Below are 18440 nucleotides of genomic sequence, written 5' to 3'. Positions count from 1 at the left end.
ATTTATACTATCTCTGTACAGGTTACTATTGACAATCTGAATGCGATGTTTTAGTAACATGACCATACCTCATTAGATTTTTGAGCATAGAAATTAATTTTTGACATTTGGGGATAAGGCAGAAAAGGTGAATTAATCATAACTATTTTTCTCAGAATTACATTTTGGTTCTCTAGCTGAATCAACTATTTATTTTTATTTTTTATTTTTTTATGTCACTTTCAAGTAAAAATGCAAAGCTTTCTTTATCTTTTCAAATGGAAGGATTTGCTGCTTTCTTGCTCTTGTGTAATGCAGAAGTAAAATTAATATATTTGTGATTTTGAACTTTTGTATGAATAAAACCTGCAAATTTATGGCATCCCCACAGATTTAAGGACATGTTTATCAACTTTTCTGTTACTATATTTAGATATTCTGCAGATTGAACAATTAATTGAGAAACTAACTAAAAAATTAACAATTATCAGTAGATAAAATCATCATCAGTTGCAGACCTATTTATGTCTGAGCTAATTATACTCACAAATCTTTAAACATAGTTACAGAAAGCTACAGTGCCATACAAACAGCATTTTTTTTGTGCTCAGCCACTTGTTACATGGATTTTCAGAACATTTTTGGTCATCTCTTTCATGTTTTGTTCTTCTAAAGCCATTGCTCCACTGTAATCTGTGTGCATGCTATCACAATGAAAAGCTAACATAGAAAATGTATTCACACTTTTGTATAGAACTTAAGAGTTAATTTAATTCATGTTACAACAGAAAAAGAAAAGCCCACAGGTTAACAGGGATAAAACACACAAAACATCTTAACATACCTTATCTTGTGATGCACCTGTAGAGATTTGGCTTTAACATGGGGCAACCCTTTCTGTGATTAGGCCTCATGCAAGGGTCACCAATTGTTAAAATATGTAAATAATCAGAAATAATTAATGATTATAAAGATAAATAATTAATTATGTTACATAATGTGACTTCATTTATGTTAAATCACCTCGTGGGGCACCATTCCCGGAAAGGGAAAATGAAAGCCAATCAATAAAACAAACAGTCTCATAAAATACACTAAATTATCAATTTGGAACTCTTATCAATAATTAAATGAATGGGCATTCGCACCACCATGTATGTAAACCCTATGAGGTTTCAGGCAGATCCGTCAATGTTCACCAAAGTTGAACAATTTCCTGATGTATGGCGAGACATCAAAATTGTACGCCACATAACGGGAAAACTGCAAAGGTTTTGCGCGGACCATTGATCAATTTCAATCGGGGAAGTCTTAAAATCATACAGAGAGAATTTCAACTGGATCCAACTAATTGTGTAGGCCAAGATTATAAAAATATTAAAAAAAAAACCTTAATCCCTGTTGCCACTAGGTGCGCTATCACGACTACTGAATATTGTTATACAGATTTGTTCAGGACGGGACCCTAATCAGACCTATAAAGTTTCAGGCAGATCGGACAATGTACACCAAAGTTGTACACCAATGTACACAACAATTTCCTGTTTTATGGCGAGACATCAAAATTGTACACCATGTAATGGGAAAGCAGTAAAAGTTTTGCACGGACCTGTGATAACTTTTCATCACCAAGGGGTTGAGACTGGACTCACCTATTCTGAAGTCAATCTGATGAATCCTGTAGGACAAGATGGCAAAAGTAAGAGGCCTGAAATCGCCAAAAATCAGAATAGAATTCAAAATGGCCGACTTCCTGTTTGGTTTGGGGGGTGGGTCCAAGAGATGTTTTTTGTGCATCTGGGCATGATACATATGTGTGCCGAAATTTCGTATTTGTAGATGAGACCAGCCATTAAGGCTACAAGTTAGGGGGCGCTGTGGAGCCATGTTGCCACGCCCTTTAGTGAAACCACAAAAATATGACAATTTTCGCCAGGGCAGACCTGCGTATCAACTTTCATGAGTTTTTGAGCATGTTCAGACCTCCAAAAATGCAAATCTAGGGAAGGAAAAATAATAATACTTGAAGCTGCAAGCAGCGATGAACGGGCCCTCGCACCCCCTCCCAAGTCAAGGCTACTATAGGGACTCTGAGTGATGCAATCATCCATTTCAGTGAAACTTGGAAAAAGTATGTAGAGCCTTTGGATCCTTGAGGGAGATATTTCACATGGTGAATTACTTCCTTTGGACACAAAAAATCTGTGGCATCTTGGTCTACATCATTTGTTGAAAAAAACATGTAAACTTCATGAAAATCAAAGGATAGTTGTGGTACAAGTTGACAGGAGGTGGCTCAGTGAGTATTATATTAAATGGCATGTTGATGTGTTCAGGGCTGCAGCCTGACCACAACTGTGAAATCTGGGGTCAATTGGTAGATGACATTAAATCTTTTTAATGATGATTATGTCACCAGATTCGAAGTCAATCGTATACAATCTGTAGGAGCATTCCATCAAAGACGAAAGCGTGTAATTTCCATGACATTTCATGTTGCCAGTAGGGGGTGCTAAAAGTAATGGTAATAGTTGTTATGTAGATGTGTTCAGGGCAAGACAGTCATCAAACATGTGAAGTTTGGTGCAGATTGGACCATGTCCCTCAGAGTTATAAACTGCTTCCTGGTTAATGGTGAGACATGGATATGATTGGCCCAGTAACAATTACACGATGTGACGAAAACTCACAAATGTAATAACTTTTGATGTCCCAGGCCTTCTGACAGGATTTTTAGATTTTGAAGTCAATCGGATGAAATCTGTAGAAGATCAAAACATTGCAAGCCCTGAAAATGGCCAAAAATACGCCAAAATTGCACATTCAATTCAAAATGGCCAACTTCCTGTTGGGTTTAGGGTATGGGTCCAAGAGGCTTTTTTGTAGGTCTTGGGCTGTTACACATGCCTCCCAAGTTTTGTAGCTCTAGGTGAAATGTACTGCAGGGGCTGCTTCATTGAAATCCCTAGGGGCCGCTATAAAGCCATTTTGGCACATCAGTGAAAAACAAATCATGTCAAATATCACATTATAGGGCTTCTGATGTGTGTGCTAAGTTTGGGAAGTTTTGGTACATGCCTTGTCTCTCAAAAAGTGCTTCCAGTTTTATGGCGAATAATGCGTAACTTTGGCAACAGTGTTTGATGAAAACTTAAAAGTGTATTTTTTGTGCGTCATGAAGGTCTTTACAGTACTTTTATTGGATATGAGGTCAATTAAGTTAACCTGCTACAGGGGAAAAACCAAAGAGTAAAAAAAGTAACTTCCAGCTACCAACAGGTCGCGCTATGAGTAAGATTCAAAATTGCACTGCAGATGTCTTCAGGCCTGGACTCTTATCAAATCTGTGAAATTTTGTAAAGATCTGACCAGCTGGGGAGAAGTTACAACAGTTTTTGATGTCATGTCGAAACATCGAAATTGTCCACCTGACTTTGGTAAGGCCTCTCAACGAAAACTCTCAATATTCATTTTCAAGCATCCTCAACATCTTAAAGATTTTTTTAGACCATTTTGAGATCAATTGTGTCAACCTGCTAGGAGCTGGACATCTTACTGTAAAACTTTGCCTTTCCTGTGCCAATAGGTGGCACTCTCATTATTGCTTTAAATTGTCATATAGATGTGTTCAGGGCGGGACTCTTATCAAACATGTGAAGTTTGTGTCATATTGGACCATTTACAGCAGAGTTACATACCACTTCCTGTTTACACAAGACGGTGCTCGCACCGTTCGGTGTTCGGATCCTAATAATGAGAATTACTTTGGTTTCAAGAGGGTCCCTGCACCATTTGGTGCTCGGGCCCTAATAATAAGAATTCCTTTAGTTTCAAGAGGGTCCAAGAGAAAGAATATGTTGGATCAGTAAGTGAATCCCTGCTCCAACTGTCTGGGTGTCAAAGTTTGCTTGTGCAAGATAATGGACCCCAACTTGCTCTTGGTGGCTGGGTGAAGGCTGGGTGTCTGAATGTGTCCAGGTGGCACCCTGTTCAGAAGCCTTAGCCAACAGTGTATGAATGTATGTGTGAATGGGTGAATGTGACTTGTGATGTGAAAGTGCTTTGAGTGGTCAGATGACTAGAAAAGTGCTATACAAGTGCGTAATACCAATTACCTGTATCATTTCCCATACCTATTATTCCATAATAGATATGGGAAATGTTTTTGTCTAATTTGTGTTTGCATGCTAACGTAGAGATAAATATATGCTGAGGATTTTGAGCTTTAAATTTGATGTTATATATGCACGTGTATACACACACACACACACACACACACACACACACACACACATATATACTGTATCATATTGTCGTTTGGGAGAATAAACATGCATATATATATATTGTCTCTGAGCATGATCTTATGATGATGATCTGTTATTAATATTATGATTATCTTTCATGTAAGTGTATCAAAGGATTTCAGGGAATATGCAACCAATACAGTGACACAACAATCAGTCATAAAACAATGTATGTATATGTGTTTGCTTTATACTTCTTGAGAGGTCCATGCAAGGATTGCACAGCTACAATATCTCAATCTCTTATCTCTCTCTCCCCCTCTCTCTCTCTCTCAGAATCAGCCATACATCTGCACCACTGACGCAATAACAACTTTCTTTTTTTAATCATGCCCTTGCATATACATTTGCAATGTTCTCATGAGTAGCATAGAAAATCAATCCAAATGTGGTACACATGTTGTCACAGATTGATTGAATCTTCATTGCAAGCAGTCAGTCAATTAGAAATCGCCTTCAATAACCATGAAGTTATGTTGCATATCCTCATTTGATCCACCACCTATCCGTTTTCAATCCCTGCTCAGCTGCATATGAAACAGCTGGATTTCTCTTGATTACATTTCCTTCGTCCAAACTGAAAATATTTATGTAAGCTAGTGCCTTTGACGTGAGTCTGGTCATTATTAATTACAGATATGAGAATAAGAGCAGTGAAATTCCCTTCATTTTGACCATGCCCTTTATATAAAATCCCTAAAACAAAATACTAAAATAAAACATTTACCAAACTTCGTCAGGCTCCAGGTGAGGGTTCTAGTCTTCAGGGAGCAAAGTCTGTGGGATGGTTCTGCTTTGCCTTTTTGTGTAAGTGTAAAATCTGGCCTTTTGCCTGCTAAGAAGACAAAGAATCAGCATTTTGGCTTTAAGGAACATACAAACATAAACCCAGACAATGTAATATGCTTTGTGTTGCAAACATGTTTTGTCATTTTTGGCGAGTATATTCTTGTTTGAAAGATGTAGAAGTGATAAATTGAGAATTGTTTATCACAAGTTCCTTCAACATTCTTGGAGATATATTTCAACCGTTGCTTGAGGCCTGAGGGAATATCCATGGCTATGAAAATTCTTTGTTGTCACCGTAATTGTTAAATTCATCCACGAGACTCTGAAATCAAAAGTGTATTAAGATACACAGTGTTTTTAGTTTTCTCAGCTTTGTAAACCTTAGCTTCCAGCTGCTGTCAATAGTGCACATAAAATCTGAAGATCTGTAATTGGATGGATTTTGCAGAAAGGTACATTGGAAGGCTAGCTGACTTCTTTTTTTAAAATAATTAATCTTTTTAAAATTTACATTGAGAGGCTCGTACACTTCAATTTGCAGTGCAAAGTGCGGTCGTTCGTCTTTTGCAGTGATGATTCAGCTGAGTTTCATACTGCAGAAGTGCTCCAGCTGGGAGTCATTTAACATCATCTATACTAATTAACTGGACTTTTACTTCTGAAGCCTGGAGCACGCGAAATGGATCTTTCCACTGTGAAACTCTGTTGGTCTTGCAATACATCAGTCCATTACAATATTATGATGATGGTTATAGGCAGTACAACTTTTATACAATAAAATCTAATAGGTCTACTCCCATTCCTCACATGTTCACTGTTTTCATTTGAATCTTTCAGTATCACCTGACCTGCAGAAAGCTGAAAAGCAGTTTATCAGTGCTGGCATGCAGCGTGGGCTCCTACACATGCCAGGTGTTACAGAAAAACAAATACACCTGCACTGGAGTTTTGGTCATTTGCACTGGTGGTTGATATTGAAAGCTTCAGAGTTCCAGCATCACCAGCAAAGGTCACTGAAAGAAGACAAATGTAAGTGTTTTGTCCACCAACATCATATCTCAAAGCCCACAGCTGTGTTAAGAATGTGTTAACACTATTCAAATAAATGTGTTTCATGGCTTTGTTTGAAGCAGTGTAACTGCAGGACGATTTCTCTCTCCCTAACGTTCTGCCATACACTTCCACTGCCCTTATAATAAAAGTACAAAATGAGTTTTACTTTTTGGGAAAATAATGGCAAAATAGGAGTCAAGCACAGTTTTGTTCATGTTTTGCCATGTAATGGCAAATGTAAAACCTTATTTTTGTGGAGTGTTTTTTTGCACCTTGGTGAGAATAGTGACACTGCAGTTATTCAGCCACTGACACCCATTCCTATGCTGTGCTGAAATCTGGATCCCACTGTGTGCTTTGACTGGCTAGTACTCTTCACGCTGACAGGTCAAGTTTGGAAGCAATAGCCAGTCTCTAAGAATAAAGTAGTTAATTTGCAAAAAAAAATCATACATTTACTGCCAGAAAGTCAGCTGAGGTAGTATAGAGAGCAACACAGTCCATGGACCGTTGGCCCTCAGGATTCTGATCAGCTTTGTATCCACTTATTCGGCATGTTAAAAGGGCATCAGTGATGGCAAAGCTCATTGGTGAATGAAATCACTCTGATTGGCAATTCCTCAGAGCTGCTCAGAGGAGCATGAAGCAAAAAAAATGCTCTATTTCCATGGTATAAAAGTAGAGACAGCTGCTGAGTGTGCCCGAGTGCGCAACTGCTGCTGGCAGCGCGGTTGACTTCTGGTTTAGCGCACCGCTAGCTAGAATGGTGACCAAACCATTTAATTGGGCAGTTGGACGGGTTATAGTAGGTAACAAAGAGGCTGAGTGGACTGGCTATAGCAGGACAGAGAGGCTGAGTGGACTGGTTATAGTGGGACAGAGAGGCTGAATGGACTGGTTATAGTAGGACAAAGAGGCTGAGTGGACTGGCTATAGCAGGACAGAGAGGCTGAGTGGACTGGTTATAGCGGGACAGAGACACTGACTGGACTGGTTATAGCGGGACAGAGACTGAGTGAACTGGTTATAGTGGGACAGAGACACTGAGTGGACTGGTTATAGTGGGACTGGCTATAGTGGGGCAGAGACACTGAGTGGATGGGTTATATAGGGACAGAGACACTGAGGGGACTGGTTATATTGGGACAGAGACACTGAGTGGACTTGTTAGTGTGGGACAGAGAGGTTGAATGGACTGGTTATAGTGGGACAGAGAGGCTGAGTGGGCTGGTTATAGGGGGACAGACAAGCTTAATTGACTAGTTATAAGGGAACAAGAGAGGCTGAATGGACTGGTTATAATGGGACCGAGAGGCTGAATTGATTGGTTATAGGGGAACAAGAGAGGCTGAATGGACTGGTTATAGTGGGACAGACAGGCTGAATTGACTGGTTATAAGGGAACAAGAGAGGCAGAATGAACTGGTTATAGTGGGACAGAGAGGCTGAATGGACTGGTTATAGTGGAACAAGAGAGCCGTACTGGTGCTTTGAGAAAGAACAAGTAAAGAAGTTGAATGTAGAGCAGGTTGAGGAGGACCAGCCCATTCTCATTAAGAAGTCATCAAATACTGCCACTTTGACAGTGCTTTCAGGGAACAATCACAACACCAAAAGCAATCTTTCATATTTGTATGATATGACCCTGGATGGCATCAGCTGAGAACACAACTAGATGAGACCTGTCGTGTCTGCATAGCATGCCACAGAACGGTGTCAAGCTGATACGCTGCCAGTAAAGATATAATATAAGGAGTGCGAGGCTGCTTATAGGGCAGATGTGAGAGGTGGTTGATGGGCCCAACAAACCCCAGACTTTCATGCAAGAGACCAGTTTTAGCTTACTGTGTGAATGTGACATTTCTTTTCTACACCTTACCATGTGCCTCCTTCCCCTAATCCTAACCTTCTATGGCAGCATGTGCATTTGTTGACATCCTGGTGTTGGTTGCCATGTGCTTGTGTTGCCTAAACATAACCATGTACTGTGTAATCCCATTATGTGTTTGTGTTGACATCGCGGTTGCAGCATTCTGGAACGTAGGAAGCAGACACAGAAGGATACATAGAGTGAAACATGTAAACATGGAAGTCCTCTGCAAAGTGGCAATATGTGAAGATTTGGGATGAGAACATGCCACAATTGAAACACTGGTCACCAAAAATAGAGTTTCTCTGTTTTGAGCCACCTCACTCTCTTCCTCTCTCACAAACACACAACAACAGGCCAGTCTGTGAAGAGCATGATGTTACACAGTTAAGTTGTGGCATGCAACCTGAATGTTAGTTTGTAGTCCATCAGTAAAATTAAAGAGGAAAAAGAGCCGCTGTTTATGGTTGCTGGCTTTTCCTAATTTTTTTGTCTTCCTTTGCCAGAAGACAGCTAGTCGAATCAATCTGGACATCACCAATGGTAAGTATTATAAATCTGTCCAAATGTTACACATCCAAGTTACCCCACAAGGTATTTTATATGTTCATAGCACAATCTTGGAGACCTAAGTAAGTCATTAGCCAGCATGCAGAGCTGGAGCAGACCACCCATTATAACAGAGAGGCAACAGAGTAGAGACTTCTGAAAACACACAGGAAAGTTAGCAATATAAAAATTTAAGTTGTTTCCAGACTTCAACCCATACTGCAGTAGCAACTGATGCAGCAAGAGAGGGTCAGGAAGGCATAGCTATAGATAATCAGGAAAGGATAGCCTGTTCTAATCCTAAATCATCAACTACCATCACTTTTGCAGCGCTTTTGGCGAAAGATCCTGACACCAAAAGCTACCGTTAGCATCCACATGATACACCGCTGGACAGCATCACATGAGAATGCCGCTGGACAGAACCGTATCTAGTGTTATGATGCATCAGTGGACGGCTCCTGCCGTGGCAGCATGATATGTGTACGGCCAGCATTAGTTGAGAACACTGGTGGATGGAGACTGTCACGTCCGCATGAAACCTCAGACTTTCATGCGGGAGTCTGGTGTTTGCTTCTGGGGGAGAACCAGAGAGAAGCTAAAGGTGAGGTTAACAGCAAACACAGAGGTAGAAGCAGGGCAGGTCAGAAAAGATATTTCTAGGAAAGAGGCCTCACGTATATTAATCTGTACCTTGTGGAAAGGACTGCATTAGCGAGCAACAAGCATCAGGGTAGTGGATTGGATCCAGAGTGGCTGAATATGCCTCTATTAAAAATTTAGCTGCACAAAAACACTGTAAATTTTAGTATCTGTATAACTGGTGCTATCATGAAGATTTTTTTATTTCTCCCCTATCTGTGTCATTATTTCTTCATATATGTTATATTACTGTGTTATAGAATGTCCTGTTTATATAATTTAAAGGATGAAAAAAAATCAATATTAAAAGTAATTGAGTATTGATAATATTGGTTCTACTTTTTACGGGATGTTTGTTGAATGTGCAGGCACTTCAGGCCTGTACCTTTTGCTGACTTTGTTGTAATTATCTATAGAAGAGATTTCCTACGCCTGGTACAAACTGTATGTGTGAGCAGTGTGTGTGTGTGTGTGTGTGTGTGTCGCGGAACCTGTTGGGTTTTTCTCTCTTTCAGCACCCATGCTAACAGGTTAGAGCAGCCTCACTGCCAGCATGAGCAGTGCTGCTCAGGCACGGCACAGCTGCTGCTCAACTGTGGCACATCTAAAGAAACAGAAGCTCACCATTGTTTCCAGCATGACACGTGCAGTTTAAAGTAAAAATAGACATTGAAAATGATCTTTTGATAATCACATTAAAGTTATACAACCTTACAGTTTCAATATCTAGATCGCTTACTAACATTAAGAAATATAAATATTTCTGTTTTATTCAACCTTTAGTGTTTGTTTTTCAAAATAAAAAGCACTCTGATAACACATGGGATTTTTTTATTGTGAAATATTTTGTTGTCTATGTTATTGATAATGCAGTGGCTGCATGGCTCCATGAATGAGTGGAGTATGGGCTTTGAAATGTGGAAATACAATGGATACAGCAGCACACAGCTCTGCAGCAGCTCTGCAGCAACAATGCAGCAACAATGCTTTCAGTATATGCCATACGAGTTTGAGCCACAGTAATTCATTGAAGTTGTTGTCACGCGCTACTCACACATGTAGTGTGTTTCAGGCCTTAGATTGAAACATCAGTGTATGTATTGTGATATGTGTTTTGTGCCATATGTTGTGATGTATTGTGGTATATGTGTTTTGCTGTATTTTCCATGTTTATAGTGTATTATGGGCTTCCGATTGGAGGACGACCCACTTTACCCCCACTGCCCCCAGCTCAGCATCACTCCTCAAGAGTCTTGTGGAGAGGCACTGACAAATGTAGTTGAATGTAATCCTTGCCATCACATCACGCTCCCACCACTCCTGGCTCCAACTCCACAACCACACATCCCTCTGTCACACATCCCTCCTTCACCTGGTTGCTTGGGCATGTTGCCTATGGTGGCATCATTCAATTCCTACAGTGCATTTTTTGAATTTGCATCGGAGTCTTGAGTCCTTATGCAGGGCTGGCTCTACCCAATTTGGTGCCCTAGGCGCCCTAACCCTAACCCGCACCTCCGCACCCAATAACGACACATCACGTGCTCACACATAATTTAGGAACATGTCACTGTTTATTTATTTGTAATGTTTATATATATATTTTTCTAGACAGAAAACACTAAGTGAGTGCGCCAGTGGGCATAGAAAATTATTATTTTATTATTATTTTCCCTCGAGGCCAAGGGGGACTGGCGGTGTGGCGGCGCCCCTCCAGCAGATGGCGCCCTAGGTGACCGCTTTATTGCCTATGCCAAGAGCCGGCCCTGTCCTTATGGCTGCCAACAAGGTCCGCCCATCCAGTGCAACAGCTTGATCCGGGATGTTAGGGGTTAACCATGTCTCTGTAAAGATGTGTACAGAGCAGTCTGTGATTTCCCGTTCCTGAGTGAGCAAAAATCACATCTAATTCACTTCATTCTCCTGCAACTGGACATTAACCATAAGAAGGTTTGGTAGAGGAACAGCTCTTGGTCTAAGTCGGGTCAGCCTTGCCCTGATACCGACTGTCCTCCCTCTCTTCGTACAGCACTTTCAGTTTCATGTGTCCCCTCTGGTCTGACTGGCTGCTTGGCGTATGCCCTTGGTGGGGATCCTCTCGCAGTCTGCTGCATCCAGTCCAAAACCCACACAACTTTTTCCAATGTAGACAAGTGGTTCTCCATTGTAGAAAAGTTGTGCTTCAGCAGAAGGGACCATGGTGTCGAAAAAATAAAAAAATACAGCGAAAAAGTAGCAAGGATTTGAAGAGCTACTGGCTGCTGCACTGCCATCGTCGTAGCAACGAGATGATCTAGACGACCATCTAGAGTGACGTAAAAGTCACATTAAATTCTGATATGGGTTGTGTGGCTGTTCACATTTCAGAAAATTAAATCTGTATCTGATTTAGAACCACATACGAAAGTGGCCCAATTCTGATTTGAAGAGATCTGAAGAGGTCAGATTCCATGTGATTTAAGCTGTTCATACTGTCATTTAACAATCACATCTGGGTCACATGGGGGCCAGGGAGATCAGATTCAGGCCACTTGGGCCCGCAGTGTGAACAGTGTCTGTTACTCTTATGCCAGGACACACAAAATGCAAGATGTGTCAGAGAGGCTCCCCATAACTACCCAATCACAGTACATTACAAAATATCACAGTGTCTGTCACATAACAAAATTGTTATTGTTGAGTATGCGTCATGAAAGTAAAGCGTCTGGCAAGACAACTTATATCATTCCTGTTGAGCAACACCTATCGTGCTTTGCTCTCCAGCTGACATTTAGGAGTCAGGTAGAGAGTAATCAATTAAATTAAAGGGTACTCTAATTGTCTTTTCCAGATTATAACATTGATTATTATTATTTGTCTTTTATCATTAAAAAAAAACAGAATTTATAGCCTAATAGAAGATTTGATTACACTGGACATAAATTAGTAATAAAGACATTTCTCTATGTGCTGTATGGCAAAAAGTGATAAACTGATAACAGGAAACTTTGTTTGCCGTTTCTTCTTCAGGTGTTTTATTTTTAAATGATTGTTGCTGAAATTTATCTTGAAATTTAAAGTAAAGAGATAAGAGTAGCTACACTGTTCAAAGGAATAAATGGTCATGTTTTGTATTGATGTTTGCTGAAGATTTATTTGCTCTCCTTCTTTGTTTCCTCAGACACCTCAAACACCATCGAACACTATGAAAATTACAACAAAAATTAAAAACAGTAAAGTTTAAAAAGCATGAATTTTCCACTCACTTTTAGTCTAATGTCCATTGTTAAGCAGTCCCATTAGTATGACAAAACAAAAAAATAAAACAAAATGACCAACATGCACCGCCAGTGTCCATGTAAGGCAAAATTAACATTAAACATAAAAATGAAACAAAATAAAGAACAATTGCCATGTGCGCCTCGTGCAGAATATGGTTACTCTGGAGTCTTTCGTTCGTCATCTGCAGCCATGTTGTTCACACCCACAATGCTGCTGACCTTTGACCTCATCAGGACATCACAATTCCCACAATGCTATCAACTACCCTGGGGTAGTATTACTTTGCATTAAGTAAAGACCTTACACAGAGAGCAATATACTTTTAAGAAAATATTTTAAAGTATCTTTGAGACACATTTTTGTTATACTTTTATAAACTCCTTTTAACACCTAATTAGTTACCTTTTTAATTACCCTTTAACGTCTTTGTGAGCTTAAATCATCATGAATTTAAAACTGAAGAATTTACAATACCAAATTGATTAAACTGTCTCTGAGGCAGTTACAATGAGTAATAAAACACAAACCATTACATTTGGACCTAAAAGCTTCCATATGTCAAGTCTGCAGCCCTTTGCAGCTCTGACCTCCAACAGATCAGGTAAATAAAAGCAGCTCTGTGGAGGCTACAGGGACACAGAGATGGAGAGAGGAGAGGGTTAGTAGACAGAGAGCCAATGGGAGAGAGAGGTGGAGGAGTGTGTGTTTGCACTCTGTGTGTATGCGTGCTTGTGTGCCCCATGTGCGTGCAGAGAGAGAGAGAGAGAGAGAGAGAGAGAGAGAGAGTAGGGGCCGTCCTATCTACACTGAATCTGTCACGCACAATATTTAGCATGAAGTCAACCCCTCCCCCCCCACCCCAACCCCCCACCCCCACTATACTCTGTGCTGGGATCAAGCCTCACTACTCCACAGCCTTCATGTCTGACAGCACAGAGGGAAGAAGAAGAAAAAGAAGTAGGAAACTGACTGACGCCTTTTCTGACTTTTGGACGCACCGGGGAACTTTTTGTCCATGTCACCAGCAAAACTGAGGCCAGGACAGCCATCAGCCCGCAGCAAAGCTCTTTGCCTTTTCAACGGATTAATTTAACCAGACCGGGACTCCATGTAAGTGCAAATAGCCGCACTTTTCTCTCTTTCTCTTTGAATCTATTCGTGCGTCTTGAATCCATCCACCGTTTTTTTTTTTTATTTTATTTTTGCGTAAAAGTTGAAACTCTAGCTGACGTAAAGCAAAGGCTTCGTTAACTCTTTTAAGGTTCAATAAGCAGGTTTCCATGATATCAACAGCGAAAAACTCTTCGTTTAAGTAGCAAAAATAAGCTCTTTTTATTTCAAGATGGCCTGAAACAAAAAGAAAAAGCAAATTCAGAATTGAAGTAGTTTTCTTTTAGATGTACTTCCACGGAGCAGATGATTATTGTTAATGAGAGGCAACACGCAGGCAGTGGGACTGATGGAAAAGTGTGTGTTGCATCCTCCATTCACCAAGTGATCACCGTGATTGCAGATGACTCAATGAAAATATTTCAAACTCTTGCGTAAAGGCTCCATGTCATCTGGCGAAATTGTATGATTTAACATCAACATTACCATGAGAGCGTTTAAGTGACTGTCATTTCTGAAGTCATCTTACAGCCCGAAATTCTACGTCTCTGTGTGTGTGTGTGTGTGTGTGTGTGTGTGTGTGTGTGTGTGTGTTTGTGTGTGTGTGTGTGTGTGTGCGTGTGTGTGTGTGTGTGTATGTGTGCGAGTGAGTGTAAAGCGGAGCGTTCCTCCTGTGGAATTACAGCCCACTGAATGATCATGTTTATAGCTTGGCATGTTTTCTCCAAAATTCTAAGACTTCACAGAGGCGGACGTTGTGAAAATATTTGGGAGGTCAAAAATATTTGGGGATGTGGAGGAAATTGATAGGTGGCAGGTGGTTGCCGGGGCCGCGAGAGACCGCGGACAGAAAAACAAAGCTGTGAACCCCCCACCACACAGACACACACACACTCACACACGCACGTGAGCGCGCGCCACAAATGGGCCTACACTCCACAACTTCTATCTTCTGCTTATAATATTTGCATCCGTATTACAAAGATTCAAATGCAATTCAACATTTCAGGTTTTTAACTTTTTAATATCTACGAGTAAAACAACAACAACAACAACGACAACAACAATAATAGTACATCAACAACAACAACAATAATAATAACAGATTAAATTAAACTGAGGTCCACTTACTAGCTTTTTCTGGCTCTTTCAGCAGCATCTCACGGTCTTCGTCAGCGGGCGGATATTTGAAAAATAAGTAAGCCTTTATTTCGGCCAGTATGCATTTTAAAAATAGTTCTTTGTTGCACACGGCCCGTTGTTGATCCGAGGCTAACACAGTGTGAAACCTGGAACCTAGTCTGTATTGCTCGTTCAAAATGAATATATTTCCTTAATGAAAATATTATCATTGTAATTAGAAATCCAAAAGGAATCGTTAAATAAATAGTGGAGCTCCCAGCGTCCTAGCAGTAACCCAGAATTTTATTTTATGGCCTATTGTTCAGTATAAAAAGTTACACCTACTAATTCCTATGTTATAGTTTATGCCATAGTTCATTTTACTAAACATTTTATTTTTGTTTTTACGATCGCGCTCTTGATATTCTTTCTTTCTTTCTTTCTTAAAAAAAAGTCAATGACACGGCTTGGTCGCGTTAATCTAGACTATATTTATATAAATCAATTCATTTGAATTTTTGGCGGACAGTGTGCATCGGACCTTGCATTTGATTTTTTTTATTTTCAGTGGAGATTGTTGCGATCTACTTGATCGCACTGAGCCCGTCATGAGCTGCAATAAGCAGAGCAGACTGAGATCTCTGCAGCAGGCCTTCAGTTAGTGGCCTCTTTTGCATCTCTTGCCTTCTCAGGACTTATGGAAATAACATTTGTTTAATCGAAGTTCACGTTTGGCCTCAGGGCAGAATGTAAATATTTCTTTTAGTGGTTATCGACAACCGTGTGCAACACAGGCAAGTCTGAGGGCCCCGCGAGGCCCTGCACGGCCCCCCACGGGCCCGCTGTACATCACAGTGCATCTGCAGAAAGAAATTGAATCACATTAAAATAAGTTTAACATACCTCAAACAGACAGAATGCGCTACTAAAAATATGCATGTATACATATATTAAAAGTCCTCATATTTAATTTCTTTCGTTAATTTTCTTGTAAACTAGGCTATTAACTGCCAAATAATAGTTAATAATAACTTCAGTTTCTCATTCTTATAACAATATCACCTAAATCTTAACGACAATCATCATATCATTTATTCTTGGCTAAAAAGATGAGCTCTGGACTCTTTTCTCTCACTGAATTAAGTCATCGTGTCTCCGTCAGACACCTTGTTATCCTCTCATAGACAGAGTCAAAGCCAGAGCAATATCTTTCCTGCTCCACCGTAATAAATTGTTGATCTAGAGAGGCTGTGTGTTAATCACTGTTGTGGACTTGTGTTGGCTCGCACAGCCAATTATTTCCCGTGTGTGTGCGCACGGAGCCGCTGATTGTGCAGCAGGACTGCCTCGGCCTCTCTCCCTCTATCATATGCAAATGTGTGTTATAGGAGGGCAAAAATTAACATGTACAAACACTGGACTGAAATTCCATCTGCCGCCTCTTCGAGGAGGCCCTTAATAAGTTCTCAGACAGCAAAGTGACACACATCTTAATCAACTCTTAATCCCGGGAATTAATTCTCGACGCGTTTATGAATAATTCCCGGGCTAATGCTTGCAGTCCGTGGAATTGCAGCAGACTGTCGCGCGCACCGCCAGATGGACCCGGGAATCTCCCGAAAAATGAGAGGATTCTGCCCTCTTTTATTATAATCTTTGTAATAATAATAATAATTATTACGCTGCAAAATCTGGCAAGTTGATATTACTTAAAATAATCAACTGATTGCCTCGAAAAAGGAAGGTAAATATAACTAATAATCTTCATTTATTTTTACATTGGTAAGCTGCGAAGTTGGTGCAACTTAAAAAACACAAGTGAGATGACCTTGTTTTTTTAGCAACTTCAAAAACGTGGGAAGAAGGCAACAAGCCACTAGGGAGGAAATGACCAAGGAATGTGCAATAAATTAAAAGAAAGTACAAGGAAATTACCTTAAAATTAGTAAAACATTCAAACAATACACAAAAATTAAAACAAACAAACAAACAAAAGATGAGGAATTAACTTAGGGGGAAATGCTTAAAAATTATAATAATTAGCCCTATGTAAAATACTTTTGAATATAAAAATAAATAAATTGTAAATATAGTTCTTTAGACATTTTCCCCTAGCTTTTCCAAAAATATATTTTTGAATATAGTAATTTTGTACAATTTGGGGGACATTTCTTGCCAAGTAGCTTATTGCCTTTTTTTCCTGAAAAAAATCAAACCAATCACCAAAGACTGAAATACTTTAAAGACAGGTCATGTCGATCTGTCTTCAACGGATTAACTTGATCATCACAAAGAGGATTTAGCTAATGATTAATTTAAATAATAAGTTTTGTTCTGTTAACATGTTTAAGAAAGTACAAGTGTAATTGACTATTTTGCAGCCATCAGAATGCAGATATATAGCACAGTAAACTTGGTTTACTGAAGTTGCTAAAGATTGATTTAATAAAACTTATCATTTTTAAGTTGCAACAACTTTACAAAATCAAGTAAAAACAACTACATTTTAAGTAAACTTAATAATTAGATGTTAAGTAAACATAAATTACGATTAATAGTTATATTCACTAACGTCTTTTAAAGCTATTGGTTTCCGAGAATTCTTAAAGTAAAATGAATTGCTGAGATTTCACAGTGAGATATTTGAATGCAATCGGTGTCAGCGAGTGACTGCTTATGCAAATCTCTGCTGCTCATGCATAGCGAGGCTCATCATAATGTTGCTTTGTGTCCATTAGTGAAAGGAGGCTCCCAGCGTTAAACACATCCAGCAGGGGGTCTTCAGCCTGGAGGCAGTGCAGCAGGTCAGGTGGATGTGGAGGTAGAGGTGTCTGCTCCAGGAAATAGCCGGGGCTCTCTGATATCCTCTGTGGTGAGACTATATGAGGAGGAGGGGAACCAGCTTAGGTTGTTTTTTGATTTCACTCAGGAATTAGCTCTGCTGGGGGGACGTCAGCAGAGGCACAGCCAGCAGTGAGGCCCTACAGTGTCTTGGTGATCCATCTGACTGTCAGCTACTGAGCGCCGCGGCCTGCTTGTTAGCTCAGTGATAGCTTGTTGGCCATATTGAGCTCAGAGGAAGGGGGAGATGGGCTCTTGATTTAGGAAATATAATCATGTGGCGCCCCTGATGTGTGTGTGGGAGTGTGTGTGTGTGTGTGGCTGGGTGGGGAACAGGAAGGGGGTGGAGGTGAAGGGTACTAACACCTTGTTCTGGACAAAATGACTGGCTTGCATCACCTGCACACCCCTCACTGCCAAGCCAGCCGCCTCTCTGCACCACACTGACACCAGACCAACCGACCACCCATCACTGTCACGGCACATTAAGCCTCCTCGGGACTGGCTTTATAATTCTGACCAAAATACAGCACCTTGCTGATACTAGACCTGGACTCTGTGCTCACAAAGGGACAGCTGTTGCTGTGTCGGGAGGTACCTGACTGAAGTGTGCCGCTGGGACCTGTTTTTAAGTCTTTGAAACCTGGGTAAATTGGTTTTATTTTTTTCAAAAACATGGAAAGAATGCAATGAGCAGTGAAAGGGAAATGACCCAAAAGTTAGCAGAAATAATTTTTTTGTGTTTTCTTTTTTTTAAAGTACGAGAAAATAACCTGAAAATAAATTAAACATCAAGAAGAAAAAGAAAAGAAAAGAAAGAAAAAGTTCAAAATAAAAACATTGCAATGACCTGGAAAAGTGCTTTTAAAAAAGTATTAACATAATTTTAGATATGTAAGTACCATTATTATGAGTAA

The 18440-nt window shown here is 40.0% G+C and overlaps 1 protein-coding gene across 1 annotated transcript in view; it reads left to right on the top strand.

Moving 5' to 3' along the window:
* The first annotated feature begins 13414 nt into the window (after nucleotides 1-13414).
* Nucleotides 13415-18440, top strand: part of pitx3 (paired-like homeodomain 3) — a 29000-nt gene continuing 23974 nt past the window's right edge. The window contains exon 1 of the mRNA XM_042502353.1: nucleotides 13415-13560. The gene's annotated coding sequence lies outside the window, so the exon portion shown is untranslated. The remainder of the gene's footprint in view (nucleotides 13561-18440) is intronic.

The sequence above is a fragment of the Plectropomus leopardus genome, chromosome 15 (assembly GCF_008729295.1).
Source record: "Plectropomus leopardus isolate mb chromosome 15, YSFRI_Pleo_2.0, whole genome shotgun sequence".
NCBI lineage: Eukaryota > Metazoa > Chordata > Actinopteri > Perciformes > Serranidae > Plectropomus > Plectropomus leopardus.
This window is presented reverse-complemented; position numbering and strand designations above follow the sequence as displayed.